The sequence below is a fragment of the Pleurodeles waltl genome, chromosome 3_1, assembly GCF_031143425.1.
Source record: "Pleurodeles waltl isolate 20211129_DDA chromosome 3_1, aPleWal1.hap1.20221129, whole genome shotgun sequence".
In the NCBI taxonomy this organism is placed as follows: domain Eukaryota; kingdom Metazoa; phylum Chordata; class Amphibia; order Caudata; family Salamandridae; genus Pleurodeles; species Pleurodeles waltl.
Window position 1 is genome coordinate 1,373,200,544 of NC_090440.1, and position 18,959 is coordinate 1,373,219,502.

General features: G+C 45.5%; 1 protein-coding gene across 1 annotated transcript in view; it reads left to right on the plus strand.

The window, feature by feature from the left end:
- GRIK4 (glutamate ionotropic receptor kainate type subunit 4) overlaps window positions 1-18,959 on the plus strand; it is a 1,066,812-nt gene that overhangs the window by 756,043 nt on the left and 291,810 nt on the right. The gene's annotated exons all lie outside the window — the stretch shown is intronic.

An 18,959-nucleotide genomic window follows, 5' to 3' on the forward strand; every position in this document is an offset into this window, starting at 1 on the left:
TAAATTTTTCCTCTCCAAAGTCCTATGCTTTCCCAAATGTTGCACAGACTGGAGTTGGAATTGTACATTTTACCCCTCCGAAGTCCAAAGCTTTCCCTACTGGTGCACGGACTGGAGTGGGAATCGTAAATATTACCCCTTTGGAGTCCATTACTTTCCCTTCTGTTGCACAGACTGAAGTTGGAACTGTACATTTTACCCCTCCGAAGTCCAATGCTTTCCCTGCTGGTGCACAGACTGGAGTGGGAATCGTAAATATTACCCCTTTGGAGTCCAATACTTTCCCTTCTGTTGCACAGACTGGAATGGGAATAATAAATTAAACTCATCTGAAGTCCAAAACTTTACCTATTGTTGCAGAGACTGGAGTTGGAATAGCAAATGTAACCCCTGCGTAGTCCAACCTTTTTCCCTACTGTTGCACAGACCGGAGTGGGAAAAGTAAATTTAACTTACTCCTCCAAAGTCCAAACCTTTCCCTACTGTTGCACAGACTGGGGTGGGAATAGTATATTTAACCCCTTCCAAAGTCCAACATTTTCCTTATGGTTGCACAGCCTTGAGTTGGAATAGTAAATTTTACATCTCTGAAGTCCAACACTTTTCTTATTGTTGCACAGACTAGAGTGAAAATAGTAAATTTTACCTCTCAGCAGTCCAACACTTTCCCTACTTTTTCATAGAATGGAGGGGGAAGAGTAAATGTAACCCCTCCAAAGTCCAACGCTGTCCTTACTGTTGCACAGAAAGGAGTTGGAATAGTGCATTTTATCTCTCAGAAGTTCAACACTTTCCCCACCTTTGCACGAACTGGAATGGAAATAGTAATTTTTAACCCCTGCGAAGTCCAAGGCTTTTCCTACTGTTGCACAGACTGGGGAGGGGGAATAGTAGTTAACCCCTTTGAATTCCAACGCCTTCCCTACTATTGCAGAGGCTGGAGTGGGAATAGTAAATTTAACCCCTCTGAAGTTCAACTTTTTATCTACTGTTGCTCAGATTGGAGTGGAAATAGTAAATTTGGCCCCTTGGAAATCCAACACTTCTACTGACAGACTGGAGTGGGAATAGTGTATTTTTTATATACTTATTTTTAAAAATTGTTGAAGGATATATATGTATATGGTTTGTGTGCTTGTTTCATTTTTTAATTATTTGTTTATATTTCAGTAATTTTTAAAATTATTGTAATACATACATATTTTTTTAATTTATATATATATTTTTTTAAGTTTGGTCATTTCTTATAATGTTTTGTACTTGTGTTTTAATATACTATACATATAATGAAAATTGATATTTTTTTATTATTTTAACAATATTAGTGTAAACATTAGTTTTGTACTTACTTGTAAGCATAGGAAGACAATATTTTTGTCATCAATATTTCTGACTCAATATTCTGTCAGATAACCCATCTCCAAGTGCCACTGCATTTGAGCCATACCAGAGGACCACAATATTAAAAACATCACTAGCGCACCCTAGTAGTAAATTTTAATCCTAAATTGCTTCTGTAGATCCCTTGAATTTACATTTTCAGGACCTCCCTCTAGGAAGACTCCATCAAGATGTATTTTCATTCTGGATGATGGACTCAATGATGAAGCATGCCTCAAAGCGTATGTGGGTCTGCGTCCTTTTAAAGACACAATATGGTCTTCAGTATGCGTTGTTTGCTTATCAGATGAGAGTATCTGATTTACTTTCATTATTTTCATGTTGGCTATATCTTTTTCGGTGCTTGTAGAGCACAGGTTTTAGTCACAGTATAAATCATTTATTGGTGGTATAATGCTAATTTTAGGAACGAATTCTGGTATGTTCTGTGCTAGTATTTGTTAAACCATGCTTGAAAATAACCTTTTTCTCTCATGATTTTCTGATATAGGTTATGAAAGGTGCTCCAGAAGCTAAAATGAGAGCACATTTTCTATTTATTTTTCTCTGCCACTTGAAAACAAAGTCTGATATTCTGAGTAAAACGTACTTCTGCTGGAGCAGGGATTTTTGTATCTCGAAAATCGGGTACAATCATCCAATAATCCCTACCATTGGCTGTATGGACCTTTTTTAGTTGACAAGGAGAAGAGAAAAGGAGCAATTATTTACATTGGTTACCATAACAGTGAAAAACAAACAGGAAGTGACAAGGAGCATCAGAATGAGTTTAAAAGGGTTTTACTAGCAAATGAATTCAAATCAATCATTAGTTCAAGTACTTGAAATTTATTGCTCAATATTACAGATTCAAATAATCTAAAAGTCAATATTTCAAACTCAGAAAAAATAGTGCATTGGCAGAGAGGGGCGCAGTACAGATCACTCACCACTTTTGCTGTGTACTGTAAAGGCTGCTTTATTGAAACAGGTGCACATAACTTTTACCTGGGCAATCCCTCTTACATAATTAAAACCTCACTATACCTCAGTTGTATTATCCAACATCCTACCCCCACCTCTAAGGTCCCACCCACAAACCCCACCCTTTAACTACCTCATTCGTATTGTAGTGCATTTCAACAGTTTGCAACCTTACTTCACCCAAGTTTATGACTGCATGTATTAACTTCTGAACAACGAAACTCTTGTCCTTAACCGTGAACCTCTTCCCTACCCTCCCTTTCATGAGATTCCCCAATGGCAACACCATTCAAACTTCTGAAAACTCATGCAAAACTTTCCTGGTCCCTGCCACCCAGAAAAAGGTTGCCTATGGACTTTTTCTGCCCATCCCCAAAAAAAACCTGCATAACCTGCCATGCCAGTCCCTTATATATGGATGTTAAGGGTCCTTTTTAAAACCTCCCTGAGTTCCAACAAGTACTTTCCATGCCTACTCTGGAAAGGTGAACACTGTCATTCCTAAAAAACTCTAAGCATTCATACTTGTACCAATGCCAAATGCGCCCAAAACCAAATACCCTACAAAACCTACTCATTTCTCAATTGATTTTCCTGCATGCCCTATCAATCGCAGAGGGCTTGCTGGCCCAATTCCAACTTCTTCGTGGCATAAACCTCGGCCAAAGAACAAAGCAACTTGACCACCTTGCCTTAATTTGTAACAAGTTATGTTTCATTACCCTCAAAAGCACAAAATGTCTGAGCATTTACCGCCCACCAGCATGCCATTCAAACACCTCATTAGCTCACACCACTGCATGCCCCCATTGCCTCACAATGTAATGGGTAACAACTACCCCAAAACCTCTCTTCATCACCTGCTTCTCTGCCCACTTGATTACTGAGTGGCCCACAACCCATATAGACACACCTTCTGCTGCTGGCCGGCCACAGAAACTGAAACTAAAAAAAGGCAATAAATATTCATGCAGAAAGCCCTGAAATGCCCCCCCAGCACTGCACATATATCTACTAAAGCAGTCAGAACATCAACACCCCAAATGCATAATATCCTCCCGCACTCAGTCGCTATTGCCAGCTCCTGTCGACACACCAATACAGAAAGAGTGGGTTCCGTATTCTGAAGGGAACACTCCTAGGGCCACCAACGTTTGCGCAATACAGAGAGGAGTTGAAAGATTGTCACTTGAACCCGACAGGCTCCTGAAAACCACACTGCAGCACAGCGTGCTGTCCACTTGCCCCCCTGAGCTACACCCGATGCCAAGAACTCTGCCATGCCTGGCCATACGCCCTCTTTCTTTACTCAGCTAGGGACCCTACCACAAGTTGTACCATCCGGCACTGCCTACCAACCACAACTCCTCCAGCATGGGTGTTTTGCAGCTGTCCTCCTCCTTGGCCAACCTATGGAACCTCTCCCACTGGGAATGAGACAAAGTATCCGCAAGGTCATTGTCCACTTCTGTAACATGCAGTGCCCTGAACAAGATATCATGTTGCAGGCAACACGACATTAAAACACACCTCAGCTTCAGTGCCCGTGCATACCTGGCAGACTGTCTATGGACAACGTGGACTACAGACATATTGTCCACCCTGAAGGGCACCGTCCAGTGAGCCACTCCATTCCCCACAATGTGACAACCACCCGCAAACGGAAGAGTTCCAAGAAGTGATGGTTCAGCCCCTGCTTTACACTGCTCAAGTCATTCTTCTGAGCACCTGCTGTTTTTTTATTTGGCCCTCCGGTCTGCGAGTTACCTTAATGGCCACGCCCACCCCAGCCGACAAGCCCTGTCCTCTGCTCCTCATCCCGAGCCACCCAACCTCGTGCCGTAAGATCACTATAACTTGCCCCCTCCACCATGCACAGTTTTCTCATCAGTAATTCTTTTGAAAATGTTGCAGTTATATTATAAATCATATCATAGAAGATGTCATTTCTGATGTAATATGTGGGGTAAGTAGCGGTGCATGGTGAGGGCATGGGTTATAGTTTATTGAGATCAGTATAATTATAACTGTTGAATTTCTATGGTTTTGTGCGTGTAAAAGCTGAACGTAACTATATTGCCTCTCTAACCTTTGTTTTTTTAGTGAATTTTTTAATGTTATTTAATCTATTTCTTAACTAAAATGCCCGATTCCCAAAATGTCTGCCAAACTTCCTGTTTGAAGTGTTGGCATCCAATCAGATCTCAGCATGAGATATGTCGGATCCGCTGAGGATCTGCGTCCCTAGATATCTATATTTCTTTTTCCTTTAATATCTCAAAAACTATTGAGTGGATTTACACCATATAACAAAAAGAGATCTTTCTGGACCAAGGTCTACCTTTCTGTTCAAGTTGGTGTAATTCCGTTCAGTGGTTCAGCCTGTGGTTGTGTTCAAAATCCCTATGGGAAATTGCATGGGAAAAAAAATGTGTTTTGGGACCCCCTCCATCTTTCTTAGCTCCCTGCTTGACAAATTATCCTCAAACTTTCAAGACAGCAGCTGAAGTGTGAAATGAGTGGCAAACTTGTTTAGAAAATTTTGTGAAGATTCGTCAAATGGCACCAAAGTTATTAGCACAACAAAAATGCTTTGTCTATGGGAGTTAGTTCCTAACTCTCTCTCTCTGTCTCACTCACTCTCTCTCTCTCTATAATATATATACAGTGACATGATAGTTAGGAAATAGAATTAAAACAAACATAGAAATTGACTTAAAAAAAACAAAGGTTACAGGGACGTTATAGTTAGGCTCACATTTTAAACGTACAAAACCATAGAAATTCATGTGGCCAAACCCTATAACCACCCAACCCAATGCTGCGCATGGCCTGCAGCCACACGCAGTGGGGGTTGGCCACAGGTCCTGGTATGTGAGTGGGTGCATGAGGATTCCGTGGGTCTGTTAGTGGGTGTGTGAGTGTCAGAGTGGGTTTGTGAGTGGGTGCATGAGGGTCTGAGTGCAGCTGTGAGTGGGTGCACAAGAGTCTGAGTGGGTCTGTGAGTGGGTGCATGAGTGTTTGAGTGAGTCTGTGAGTGGGTGAGTAAGGGTGTGAGTGGGTGTGTGAGTGGGGGAAAGAGATTAAAAGAGAGAGAGAGAGATAAAGAGAATTTTAGGGGAAGAGAGATAAAGAGTTTTTTAGATGTTGATGGATGATATACTTATAATGGGATATTTCTGGACAAAATGAAAACAAAAATGTATTTGTCAAATTAAAAGAGTGAGATCACCTTTCAGTATGAACCTTAAAAGTTTGAAGTTCAAAAGAAATTAAAGAAAAAGAAGGAAAACGACCATGGGCACAGCTAGAGGAGAACCCTCAAATGTCTGTGACCTTAACCTTTAGGCCATAAGTGATTCCTTACTGTGATACTTACAGACATACCTATGATAGTTAACACACACAAGTGATTGGAAAGAAACATGAATGTTCCATCACTAGGAAGGTTTAACAGTCAAAACACTAGTAAATAAACAAAGGCGCTGCCAAGCGATATTAGGATTTGAACTTTCAGCCTACTGAGTGACATCTCAAGGCCTTGACCATTAGGCCAAAAGTGACTATGTTCTGCTCTGAATCCAAACATAACTATAACATTTGTGCCAAACATTTTGCTAGTCTAACTCTTTGAAGTAATTGCATAGAGGAACCATTGCAATAACAATCTCTCAATCTTCCATCCCTTTATGAAATGGAAGGAAGAGAAAGAGAGACAGAGAGAGAGAGTGAGAGAGAGAGAGATACAGGACCACAGGGGGAGCCTCAAGAAGGAAGCTACTTTAAATAGCAGCTGCCTGCTTCTGGGAGCAATGTTTACATCGTTATCCCTGCACGCATATTTGCAAGCAGGAAAACAGATGAAAAATCCGCTTTCTACAATCAACTATGTCTTGGAGGTGGGCACCCCAGGAAATCGCAGGAGCCGGTCCTGGGTGGTGACGGTCCCCAGGGCCATCAATGGCTCCTCAAGGAGGGCCATGCGGCCCCCTCCAAAATAATATGGTGGTCCTCGGGGTTGTGAGGGGGCCACAGGGCCCCCCACATTACATTATATTAAGGTCTTGGGGAAGTGGTGGTCCCCAGGGCTGCAGGAAAGGCAATGCAGTCCCTTCACTGAATTGCAATCTAGCCCCGGGGAGATGGTGGCCTCCTAGGCTTCAGGGGGGCTGTATAGCACCCCGCATATACTCAAAAAAGCCCCAGGGAGGTAGCGGTTTATTGGGTCCAGGGGGATCTGCAGGACCACCCCTCCCATATTAGTTAAGGCATTTTACCCCTGGGAGTTGGGGTTCCTGGGGTGCGGCCTCCCCGCATACAATGTGAACAAAGCCCTGGGGAGGTTGCAGACCCCGGACCAAATACAAACCCTGGAGGGGGACCCGGTGCACCACCTCTTTATATTTTCGATGCCTTCTAGAACTGGCCCACCAGAGAGCTTATTAAAAAACAAGCAAGGGAGACCGCGCTTGTTTTAAAAAAAAATTATTTCATTGAATTCTCGATGATGTCGCAAATTCGCAGTAATTGTTTTTGAAAGTATTTTATTGCCCTGTGGGGGTCCCTCTGGGGCCCAAGCACCAGAGCTAGGGGTCAGAGTGTCTCTACCTTGGCCCCTTTTCCTTTTTTTGGCGTTTTTTGTTGGGACTGAATCTGAGTCCCAAGATGTCTGCTAACAGTTCTTAGTTGAAGTGTTGGGAGGCAATCAGAGCTGTGCATTTCCCTGCATGCACTCACCATTATTTGCAAGTTCATCACAAAGGATACATGGCCCTAGATATACAAATTTGTTTTCCTGTTAATATCTTCTAAACTACTGAACGGATTTACAGCAAATGAGCAAATGAGCAAATGTGTAATCTGCATACCGAAAGCTAGCTTTCTGACAAAATCTGTGTCATTTTATCCAGTTGTTCAGGCTGTAGGTGTGTCTAAAGTTCCTGTGGGAACTAACATCGGAAACACAACTTTTCTGACCCCCTTTTTTTCTCAGCCCCCAGTTGACAGATCACCCAGAAACCTTCAATGCACAGCAAGAATCACCAGGGCACTTTTTTGGGAATATTTCATGAACATTTGTCAGACAGTGTCAAAGGCAAAGTCAAAGAATTCTTCTTCTATGGAAACATGGTGCTAACTGTAACTAAATAGTGATGACTGCTACTAGGTAATGTACACCCCCCCCCCAACGGTTTCAGTTATAGTTAGATGTTGGAATGAGGTATCAGCTAATGTTAAGAGAAACCAAAATCACTGAAATGCGTATTTATATTTTCGTAAGCTAACTATAAATTGCATCCCTTACAGATTCACAGCACTGCCTTCACCTATACTGTATAAGTTGTTGGAAAGTATATGGCTCTATAGGTGCTTAGTTTTTGCCGGTGGTTTTAACTAGTGGGCATCTGCACTCATTTTTGGGGACCTGGGCTTTTTTTCATTGAAAGACTTTGCCCCAAAGCAAACGTGAGAAAAAGGAGCCTGGAGCCGGATGAGAAAGGACGAGAAAGATAGGTAAATAGTGACAAAGAACTAATAAAAATATGGACGTCCGTGCGTATGTTTTTTAAATAAGTTGAATACTGACATATTCGGCCTCTTTTCATCATGAATACAGACAGTGTCTTCTCGCCTTGAAGCATTATAGCCCAAAGGCATGCTGACATACACCCAGGGCCATAAAACCCCTGCATATTAGTGCATACGTAATGCTATGCATTTATTTAACGCCAAATGCTTCCTCGGACCAAATTAAGGCCCTGATTTATACTGTTTTAGTGCCGCATTACCGTCATTTTCTGACGCGAAAGCGGCGCAAACTTACAAAATACAATTGTATTTTGTAAGTTTACGCCGCTTTTGCATCAATAAATGACAGTAATGCGGAGCAAAAAAGTATAAATCAGGAAATCAGGGCCTAAATTGCCTGAAAAATAGTCACATGTACCCTTCTTACATATATGACACATGCTTACAAAAACCTTTGGCATTCTTGCTTCTCACACGCACATGCAAATATTCCGCAGGTACTGAGAGCACACATGCATGAATACAAACCTCATATCTCATACGTTCATGCATACATAAATACACACATTAACAATCACTGAAGTGTGTGGGCAACATCTCTGCGTGCATTCGTCACACAATAGGCCACACACATAGCATACATATGGAGGTAATTGAAAGGATGAATGAGCAAAAGGCTAGAGAGCTAAAACTTGTTCCCTCCCACAAAATACTTTTATACCGTGTACAGGTTTTACTGATTACATGATTACTCAGATTACCTTTGGCTCACCAATGCAGTGAGGGCCTAGTGAAAGCCTTAACTCCATCCGAAATGCTCCGAATACATAAGTCTTTAAGCAGGTTTGGAGTACAGTTAAGAGAAATTAAGGGGTAAATGAAGGAACTTAACAAAAATATGTAATAGCTATTCATGAAAAACCTCAAGGAGATTGGGGTTGAAAATAACAGAAAAGGCAAAAACCTTAGTCATTTAATCAAAGTCAACTGGAATGATTAATATAAAGCTTTTCATTATATTATAATGGAATGTATTTATTGTAATGCAGTTTAAAAATCATTTTTACAAACTTTAAATAAAAAAGTAAAGAAAAAGGCTAGCATGCTTATGCTAAAACTGAACAACATTAGCCGATTTGACATTAAAAACACACCTTGTTGGCAGAAATTAAAACAACACTGTTCATCACCTCCTCCCAAATCCAGAGACAATATTTTATACTTCATAAAATTCGCCTACAATAACAATTTCTTACATATCTTTTTCTACCATTGTTACAGCACTGCAAAATGTTTTCTCATGGAAGTTTATTAGATCTGTGGGAGAAATAATTCACCTACAAAAACAATTTCTTATTTATTTTCCTACCTGCTTTACACCATTACATAAGGTTGTGAAAGTTTATTAGTATCCGTGGGAAAAATAATTCACCTACAAGAACAATTCCTTCTTTATTGTTTCTATTTGGATTGCAGCATTACACAAGGCTTTCTCATGAAGTTTATTAATATTGTGGAAGATAGACAAAATTTCACAGAAGTTTGTAAATGAACATATGATTCATTTTCTAGCCTGGCCGGAAATCAGAGAGGAGGTTGGTCGGTAAGAGGGTTTGAGTAGTTTGGTCTTTTGACAAAGAAAGTTAGAGTCAGTTGTGAAGAAAGACAATCACACAATTGTTGTGTCTTGCAGGATTTAGAATGAAACTTTTCCGGCTCCCCGAGGACTCTGCATCAGTATGTAATGTAATCCCTAGAATAGAATAATTAATAATTTGCTTTAGAATGTTGGGGTCCACAGGTACATGCAGAGGAATAAATGTGATTTATAGCTCCATGTGTGGCCTAGTCATTCATCGGGAACCAGGCTAGGAAAGACGCTACAAATGTCGACGAGAAAGGGTGTAAGTAACCAAAAGATCTAAGTGCTCTCCTGGAGAGTTTGCTGTGGTCCATGAAAACTGCTTGTGCGTGGCACGCGTGCCTTCGTCAAAGTGCTGAATCGACAGTTGGCGTATTTGGAGTCAAAGCACACATCCAGCTGCTGTGATGCGTGTGAAAAGAAAGAGAGTTTAACAGAAAAGACTATGGGGGTCATTACGACCTTGGCGGGTGGCTACCGCCACCCGGCAGGCGGTAACCGCTGTGCGGCCGCCAATGCAGCCGCGCTCACGCGGCCACAATTATGACATTCCCACCGGCCCAGCGGGGATGAGGCCGCAACATAGGAGCCGGCTCCTAATGGAGCCGGCGGTGTTGCGGCAGTGCGACGGGTGCAGTTGCAGCCGTCGCGCTTTTCACTGTCTGCTATACAGACAGTGAAAAGCTGGCCAGGGCCCTGTTAGGGGGCCCCTGCACTGCCCATGCCAGGGGCCCCAGGACACCCCTTACCACCAGCCTCTTCCTGGCGGTGCAAACCGCCAGAAACAGGCTGGCGTTAGGGGTGTCATAATCCCCAGGGCAGCGCTGCTTGCTTGGATTATCACTGCCGGGGCTAAAACGGCGGGAAACCGCCGGCCCCGGCGGTGCGACCGCAGTGCTTCCACCGCAGTCATAATAGGGCAGGAAGCACCGCCAGCCTGTTGGCGGTGCTTCCGTCATTTTAGCCCTGGCGGTCTCGGACCGCCAGGGTCAAAATGACCCCCTATGTATCGATGGTCAAGAAACTGCAACCAAGATACTGCATAAAGGTACCACACTGCCACACAAAATAAAGTTATAAAATATACGGAGCGTTAACACTAAAGGCGGATTTAACCAGGTTTAAAATGTGCAGTTAAAGACATTTATCCAATGTCAATCTCGCCGGTTGCGTGCGTGGTCTGAGGGGGTCGGTGCGGTGCCAAGGGCAGTGGGCCACCAGGAGTCGTCCCAGGCGGTCGAGGTGTTTCTGAGGATGAGGACTTCTGTTTTGTCTGAGTTCAGTTTCAGACGGCTGAGTTTCATCCAATCTGCAACGTCTTTCATTCCATCTTGCAGGTTGGTCTTGGCGCTGGTGGGGTCTTTGGTGAGGGAAAGTATCAGTTGAGTGTCGTCGGCGTAGGAGGTGATGATGATGCTGTGTTTGCGTACGATGTCGGTGAGGGGGCTCATGTAGACATTGAAGAGTGTCGGGCTGAGCGAGGAGCCTTGTGGGACGCCGCAGATGATCTCGGTGGGGTCTGAGCGAAAAGGTGGGAGGTAGACTCTTTGGGAGCGGTTGGAGAGGAAGGAGGTGATCCAGTCCAGGTCCTGTCCTTGGATCCCGGTGGAGCGGAGGCGGGTTATTAGGGTGTGGTGACAGACGGTGTCGAAGGCAGCCGAGAGGTCAAGGAGGATGAGGGCGACTGTTTCTCCGTTGTCCATCAGGTTTCTGATGTCGTCTGTGACTGAGATGAGGGCGGTTTCTGTACTGTGGTTGGCTCGGAATCCGGACTGAGAGGGGTCGAGTAGGCTGTTGTCTTCAAGGAAGTTGGTAAGTTGCTTGTTGACGGTCTTCTCTATGACTTTGGCATGGTATGGGAGGAGCGAGATGGGGCGGAAGTTCTACAGGTCGCTTGGGTCCGCCGTAGGTTTTTTCAGTAGGGCGTTGACTTCAGCGTGTTTCCAGCTCTCGGGGAAGGTAGCAGACGAAAACAAGCTGTTGATGATGGCCTGGAGGTGCGGGCGATGATGTTGTCGGCTTTGTTGAAGATGAAGTGTGGGCAGGGGTCCGAGGGGGCACCGGAGTGGATGGAGTTCATGGTGGCTTTGGTCTCTTCTGTGTTGATGTGAGTCCAGGCGTTGAGGGTGATGGCTGGGGTTGTAGGTTCTGTGGTGGTTGGCTGGGTCTGGTGTCCGAAGCTGTCGTGTAGGTCGGTGATCTTACGATGGAAGAAGGTGGCGAGGGACTTGCAGAGGTCTTGTGAGGGCGTGATGGCGTAGGCGTTAGGGTTGGAGAGCTCTTTGACGATGTTGAAGAGTTCTCTGCTGTTATGGCTGTTTTTGTCCAGTCTGTTTGTGAAGAAATTGCTTTTGGCGGCGCGGATCAGTTGGTGGTGTTCGCGGGTAGCGTTCTTGAGGGCAGTCATGTTATCTGCCGTGTGGTCCTTGCGCCAGGCTTTCTCGAGGGTGCAGCAGGTTTTCTTTGATTCCTTAAGGGTGTCGGTGAACCAGAGAGGTTTTTTGGTGTTGGTCTGTCTTGGGAGGCGTCTGAGGGGAGCGAAGTTGTCTGCGCAGTTGGTGATCCAATTCATGAGGCTGAGGGCTGCGTCGTTGGGGTCGGAGGAGAAGGTGGGTTGGTTGTCGTTGAGAGTGGAGAGAAGCTGTTCCTCAGGGATTTTGTTCCACTGTCGACATGGGATGGGTTGTGTGCGGAGGTGGCGAGTCTCGCGTCGGAAGGTGAAGTGGACACATCTGTGGTCGGTCCAGTGTATAGCTGAAGAGTGGCTGAAGGATACGTGGTTGCTGGCAGAGAAGATGGGGTCTAGCGTGTGTCCGGCGATGTGGGTGGGGGTGTTCACCAGTTGCTTGAGGCCGAGGTTGGCGAGGTTGTCAATCAGGGCGGTGGTGTTGGGGTCGTTGTTCTGTTCCAGGTGGAAGTTGAGGTCACCGAGGAGGATGTAGTCCGGCGAGGCAAGGGCGTGCGGGGAGATGAAGTCAGTGATGGAGTCGCTGAAGAGGGCGCGTGGTCCAGGGGGTCGGTAGATGAGAGTTCCTCTGAGTGTGGTCCTGGGGTCGGTGTGGATCTGGAAGTGCAGGTGTTCGGCGGCGAGGGGGGTGTCTTCGGTGGAGGTGGTGACGTTGATGGAGTCCTTGAAGATGATGGCGATTCCTCCACCTACTTGGTTGGTGCGGTCTCTCCTTGAAATCTTGTAGCCGTCGGGGATGGCTATGGTGATGTCGGGGGCCGAGGAGGCGTTCATCCAGGTCTCAGTGATGAAGGCGACGTCCGGTGCGGTGGAGTCCAGGAGGTCCCATAGTTCAACGGCGTGCTTGTGGACGGAGCGTGCGTTGATCAGGATGCATTTGAGGTGGCTGTTGGCGCGTGGGCTGGCGGGGCGCGGTGTTTTCGCGGTGGAAGGTGAGTTTGCAGGTGTGACATACGAAGGGTCCGTGGGTGTGTTTCAAGTTGGCTTGGAAGCAGGTGCTGGAGCGCCCCGGGTTGAGGGCGTGGAGGGTGACGGGGTCGTAGCGGTGCTGCGGGGTTTGGGAGTGCTGGTGGCCAGGGGTCGTGGCGCTGGGCACGGTCCAGGCGCGGACGGGCGCAGATGGGCTTGCCTTTGGCGCGCCAGCGGCGCGGACGCGTAGCGGCCGCCATAAGAGGGAGGAGGGGGGGAGGGGGGTTGGCGGGGGGCGGGAGTGGGGCGACGAATGGGAGCAAGGGGGGCGGGGGGCGAACAGGTGGTGGCGGCGGGGAAAGCGGAGGGTGGGGGGGTCAGGTAGAGGGGAGAAAAGATAGGGGAGAGGGGTTAAAGGTGGGGGGGAGTTAGGAAGAAAAGATAGGAAGATAGGGGAGGGGCGGTTACAGAGGTGGAGGGGAGTGAGGTAGGTCAGAGAGAGGAGTCAGGAGCAGAAGAGCAGAAGAGAGAGGAGAGAAGAGCAGCGAGGAGCAGAAGAACAGAAGAGAGAAGAGCCCAGAAGAAGGTAAAGAAGAAGAGGAGCGAGGAGCAGAAGAGAGAAGAGCCAAGGAGAAGGTAAAGAAGAAGAGGAGCGAGGAGTCCAGAACTGAAGAACAGGGGAGAGAAGAAGAGGAGGAGAGAAGAGTCAAGGAAGTACGAAGAACACAGATGAAGAACACAGAAGAAGGACCAAGAAGAAGAAAGCACATGCAGGTCGCGGTGCAGAAGAGAAGGAAGAAACACAGATGAAATACACAGAAAAAGAGCACAGAAGAAGAATACAGATGAAGAATACAGATGAAGAACACAGAAGAAGGACCAAGAAGAAGAAAGCACACGCAGGTCACGGTAGAGAAGAGAAGGAAGAAACACAGATGAAATACACAGAAGAAGAGCACAGAAGAAGAACACAGATGAAGAATACAGATGAAGAACACAGAAGAAGGACCAAGAAGAAGAAAGCACATGCAGATCACGGTGCAGAAGAGAAGGAAGAAACACAGATGAAATACACAGAAGAAGAGCACAGAAGAAGAACACAGATGAAGAATACAGATGAAGAAAACAGAAGAAGGACAAAGAAGAATAGAGAACACGCAGGACGGGGTGCAGGGAAGGAAGAAGAGCACAGAAGAAGAACACAGATGAAGACAGAAGAAAGAACACGCAGGACGGGGTGCAGGGAAGAAAGAAGAACACAGATGAAGAATACAGATGAAGAGCACAGAGGAAGATCAAAGATGAAGAGAGAAGAAGGAGAAGAGGTGAGTAGCGCGGGGCAGGGCGAGGGGCTGGGCGGAGGGAGTACTTACTGTGGTTTTCGCAGGGCTTGCTTGGAGGTTTCAGGAGCCTGGGCTGGTGGAGCTGCAGCGGCAGGGGGAGCGACCTACCCTTGGGTCAAGGGTCGCTAACTCTGTCGCGCAGCGGCCGCCATAAGAGGGAGGAGGGGGGGAGGGGTCCACGGGGGGCGGGAGTGGGGCGACAATGGGAGCAGGGGGGGGCGGGGGGCGAGCAGTTGGTGGCAGCGGGAAAGCAGAGGGTGGGGGGGTCAGGTAGAGGGGAGAAAAGATAGGGGAGGGGGGGTTAAAGGTGGGGGGGAGTTAGGAAGAAAAGATAGGAAGATAGGGAGGGGGGGTTACAGAGGTGGAGGGGAGTGAGGAAGGTCAGAGAGAGGAGTCAGGAGCAGAAGAGCAGAAGAGAGAGGATAGAAGAGCAGCGAGGAGCAGAAGAACAGAAGAGAGAAGAGCCCAGAAGAAGGTGAAGAAGAAGAGGAGCGAGGAGCAGAAGAGAGAAGAGCCAAGGAGAAGGTAAAGAAGAAGAGGAGCGAGGAGTCCAGAACTGAAGAACAGGGGAGAGAAGAAGAGGAGGAGAGAAGAGTCAAGGAAGTACGAAGAACACAGATGAAGAATACAGATGAAGAACACAGAAGAAGGACCAAGAAGAAGAAAGCACACGCAGGTCGGGGTGCAGAAGAGAAGGAAGAAACACAGATGAAATACACAGAAGAAGAGCACAGAAGAAGAACATAGATGAAGAATACAGATGAAGAACACAGAAGAAGGACAAAGAAGAAGAGAGAACACGCAGGACGGGGTGCAGGGAAGGAAGAAGAGCACAGAAGAAGAGCACAGATGAAGACAGAAGAAAGAACACGCAGGACGGGGTGCAGGGAAGAAAGAAGAACACAGATGAAGAATACAGATGGAGAGCACAGAGGAAGATCAAAGATGAAGAGAGAAGCAGGAGAAGAGGTGAGTAGCGCAGGGCAGGGCGAGGGGCTGGGCAGGGGGAGTACTTACTGTGGTTTCGCAGGGCTTGCTTGGAGGTTTCAGGAGCCTGGACTGGTGGAGCTGCAGTGGCAGGGGGAGCGACCTACCCTTGGGTTCAAAGTAAGAGGGTCGAGAAACTCTAATTTGATCTTCTACTAATGGTGGATCCAGTTCTTCATGAACATAAAATTAGCGTTTTTTGGGGGGTTCAGCCAGCAGGCAGTAAAACGATTTTCAACCTGTTGCAAAGCAACCGCCTCCTGTAAACCCCTAATGCCAGCCCCATAAGCCCCAATAGTGAACGCTGAGATACATTTTGTTTTGAACAATGTAATCATTTCTGCCACTGGTTTTTGTTTGAAATTCCTTGCAAAATGAAATAAGACTTTACTTTGATATGAGCACCCAATAAAGTATTTGAGCTAAATGTTATACCTAAATAATTAAAAACCTTTGCTCATTGCAATACAATACACCCCATCCTATGGGCCATTATTTTCATATTTTGTGGGCCACAAGACATGATGAAATATTTCCCCTGGTTTATCTTTAAATCCAGCCCCTCCATATATTTTACAAACAGATTCAACTTTACCTGAAGACTGATAGGAGTTTGGGCTAATAAAACATCGTCATCAATGTAAAGGAGTATGGGGAGTGGGGACCCCCCCATCTTGGGAACATCAACACCTGCCTTATTAAGATGATCAACACTACCATTTAAATTAACCAAAAATAAAAATGGGGGCAAAATGCACCCCTGTGTTACCCCTCTCGTTGGTTTTATTGGTGAAAAAAGCTCTCCCTGGGGCCCATATTGGACAACCACCTTCAGATCATAATGGAGACGCTTTATTAAAATTAAAAGATCAGATTAAAACCCACAGTTTATCCCTATTTACTAAATCAAAGGCACTGGACAAATCTACAAAGGCCATACGAATAGGCCCCCTTTTTACTGTTACATATTTTAGTAATAATCAAATGGAGATTTAGGGCTTGTTCAATCGCACCCACCCCTGGTTTAAAGCCAAACTGTGCAGGGCTAAGGGCCTTAAGCTCCTCTTCACAGATTTCTAAACGAGCCAGGATTATTCTCCCCAAAACATCAACTTTGGCATTGATGAGGGAAATCAGCCTGTAACAGGCAGGTAAGGATGTGTCTCCCTTCTTTTCAAATTGGGACCAAAATTGCCACTCTCCAAGAATTTGGGAGCTTGCTGCCCACTGCACTTCTAAGGACCTTTGCTACAATTGGGTTCATAAAATGATATCACAAGAAAAAAATTCTACTGGCATCCCATCCGGGCCTGGCGCCTTGCTCGGTGCCGAAAGATTTAAGGTCCTTTCCACCTCCACCACCTCAATCATGTTGCTGACGAAATTAGGAGGGGTTCTGCCACCTGGTTACAACTAGATTGGTTGGTACACGGAGTCAATTGAAAAACTCCCTTATAATGGGATACCCAAGCAGCCTCAGAAATCAGCAATTCCAATTTTATGGTATTTATATCTAAAAAAAAAAAAAAGGGTTGACTTATAACAACCTAAACTAAGGACTATTCCTTGAAGCGGCGGCTGCAGTCCAATCATCCCAAGTTTTCACCCTAATTTCATCCTTTCTCGCCTCCAGTGTAGCTTTATAATCCTGTCTGGCATTATGAATCTTCAACACACATTGTGAAACAGATTTTAGGGTGTGTAACAAACGCCTATTAGCTTCTGAACAAGCCTTATTAACCCACTGATAAGGACGATTAAATTGAGGGGGGTCTATTAACTGTCAAGCCAGCCTTAACTACCTTACACAACTGATTAAAACCAGCTAAAATATCCTCCTTGAAAGACTCCTCCGCTAAGCACTGCTCTATTAAAATTACATTTTCCTGCACCAGTTTATTCATAAAACTAACTGAATTTATCTGTTCCCATTTAAACCTTAGGCCATTATTTTTACTAACCATCCAATTTTGAAGGATCGGTGAAGTGTTATAACTAGTGTCTATTTCTGAAATGAAGGATACAGGGTTGTGATCACTCGAGCAGTTTACCTCTAGTTTAAACTCAGAACTCAAATGGGCTGCATCCACTGAGATAATTCTAAAATCTATAATGCTCCCTTTTCCTCCTCTTGAAAAGGTGGGGATTGTGTCATCAGAAAAAAACCCTGAAGGTCCTAAAATGTAAAAATCTAATTTCAACACAAGCGTATTTAAAGCATCACCCAGAGCATTATGTTTAAAATGAGCCTTATGCATGCTGTCATGATCCTGCGGTGCACCGCACAATTCAGGAGTATGTAGCCTGCATAATCGAATATTAAAATCACCCATCCAAATCACAATAACTCTCTTGCTCCTATTTGAAATTGAGCCATTTGTAAAATCGTCAGACACCTAGCTAGGTGTCAACACATGCTTATTAAAAATATTATTATAAAAATGTATTAACAAAAAATCCCATTTATTCCCTATAGAAATCAATGACATCAAAAACTGAGGGGATGACCAAACAACATCTATTTTCACCCTGTTCAGTTTCACAGACACAAAAGTGGCAAGGCCCTCGCTCGGTCTGCCAGCTGTTGAGGGACTGGCAGGTTGTGTTACTGAAAAAAATCCCTCTAAGTTAAAAGGGCTTGTCAGCCAAGACTTCTGAACGCAGAAAACATCGTACATAGACAGGAAGGTTAACAATTCTCGATTATTCCGATTTCGCCGTGCGCTGCAAGATTCCAGTTCAAGATTCTTAAACCCCCTTGCCTATCTACTGAAGGTTTTAGGAAGGGCTAAGTAGTATCACTGGCTTCGCAGGAAATCTTACTAGAACCGCCCCCCCCGTAGCTCAGTCAAAATGGAAGTCTCCTCAGGGTTTAGCGGTGGTAATAATGTTTTTTCCATTAACATCCCCTCAACTGATGGGCCAATAAGTCAATCCTCATTTTCATCCAAAGAGGCAAGGACACTAAGAGTGTCATTATGAGTTCAAAGGACGGTTTTTACTGTCTGCAGAAATTCCAACACGGAGGTTGCCACCACACAGGCTACCTCCCCACCGGCCCCATTAAGAGTTTCCTGCTAGGTCAGCATGTGGAAACCTGAGTTTCCGGCTGCTGGCCTAGCGGGAAACAGGCTACAGCATTGGCTCCAGCTCGTAAGCGAGCCGGCGGCAGTGCTGTAGTGAGCAGGGTGCAACAACACTCTCACAGTGTTCATTGTCTACAGAGCAGAGGGTGCTAGCCAGGGAGGACACTGCACCCTTTCTCTGCCATCATTTTCACGGCTGTCGTTCCCCCATGAAACTGCTGGCAGAGGAGGGGTTGTATTCTCAAGGGCATCGCTGCATGAAGCGCTGCCCTGGCGGATTAGAATGGCCGCCACCTGCAGACTGCCGGGATCTCTGAACCCTGGTGGTTCGACCGCCAGGGTTGTAATGTGGCACCGCAAGTCTGGCAGTCTAGTGACTGCAGACTCAGAATGACCCCCATAATCTATTTCCAGTCAACATTTGCATATCTGTGTTTCCTCTTATTGCCTCCCTGACATGTGAGTGGGCTAATTTAGCCCTTGTTCGGGGGTGACTCAAATGTCTATAAAAATAGCCCAAAGGCAAAATCTTTATGGTGCTAAAATTCACCATGCCAGACCTTACACAAGCTTGGATAGACCCCACTAACTAAGAAATGCAAAATTTATAACAATTACATCTCCCGAAGTTG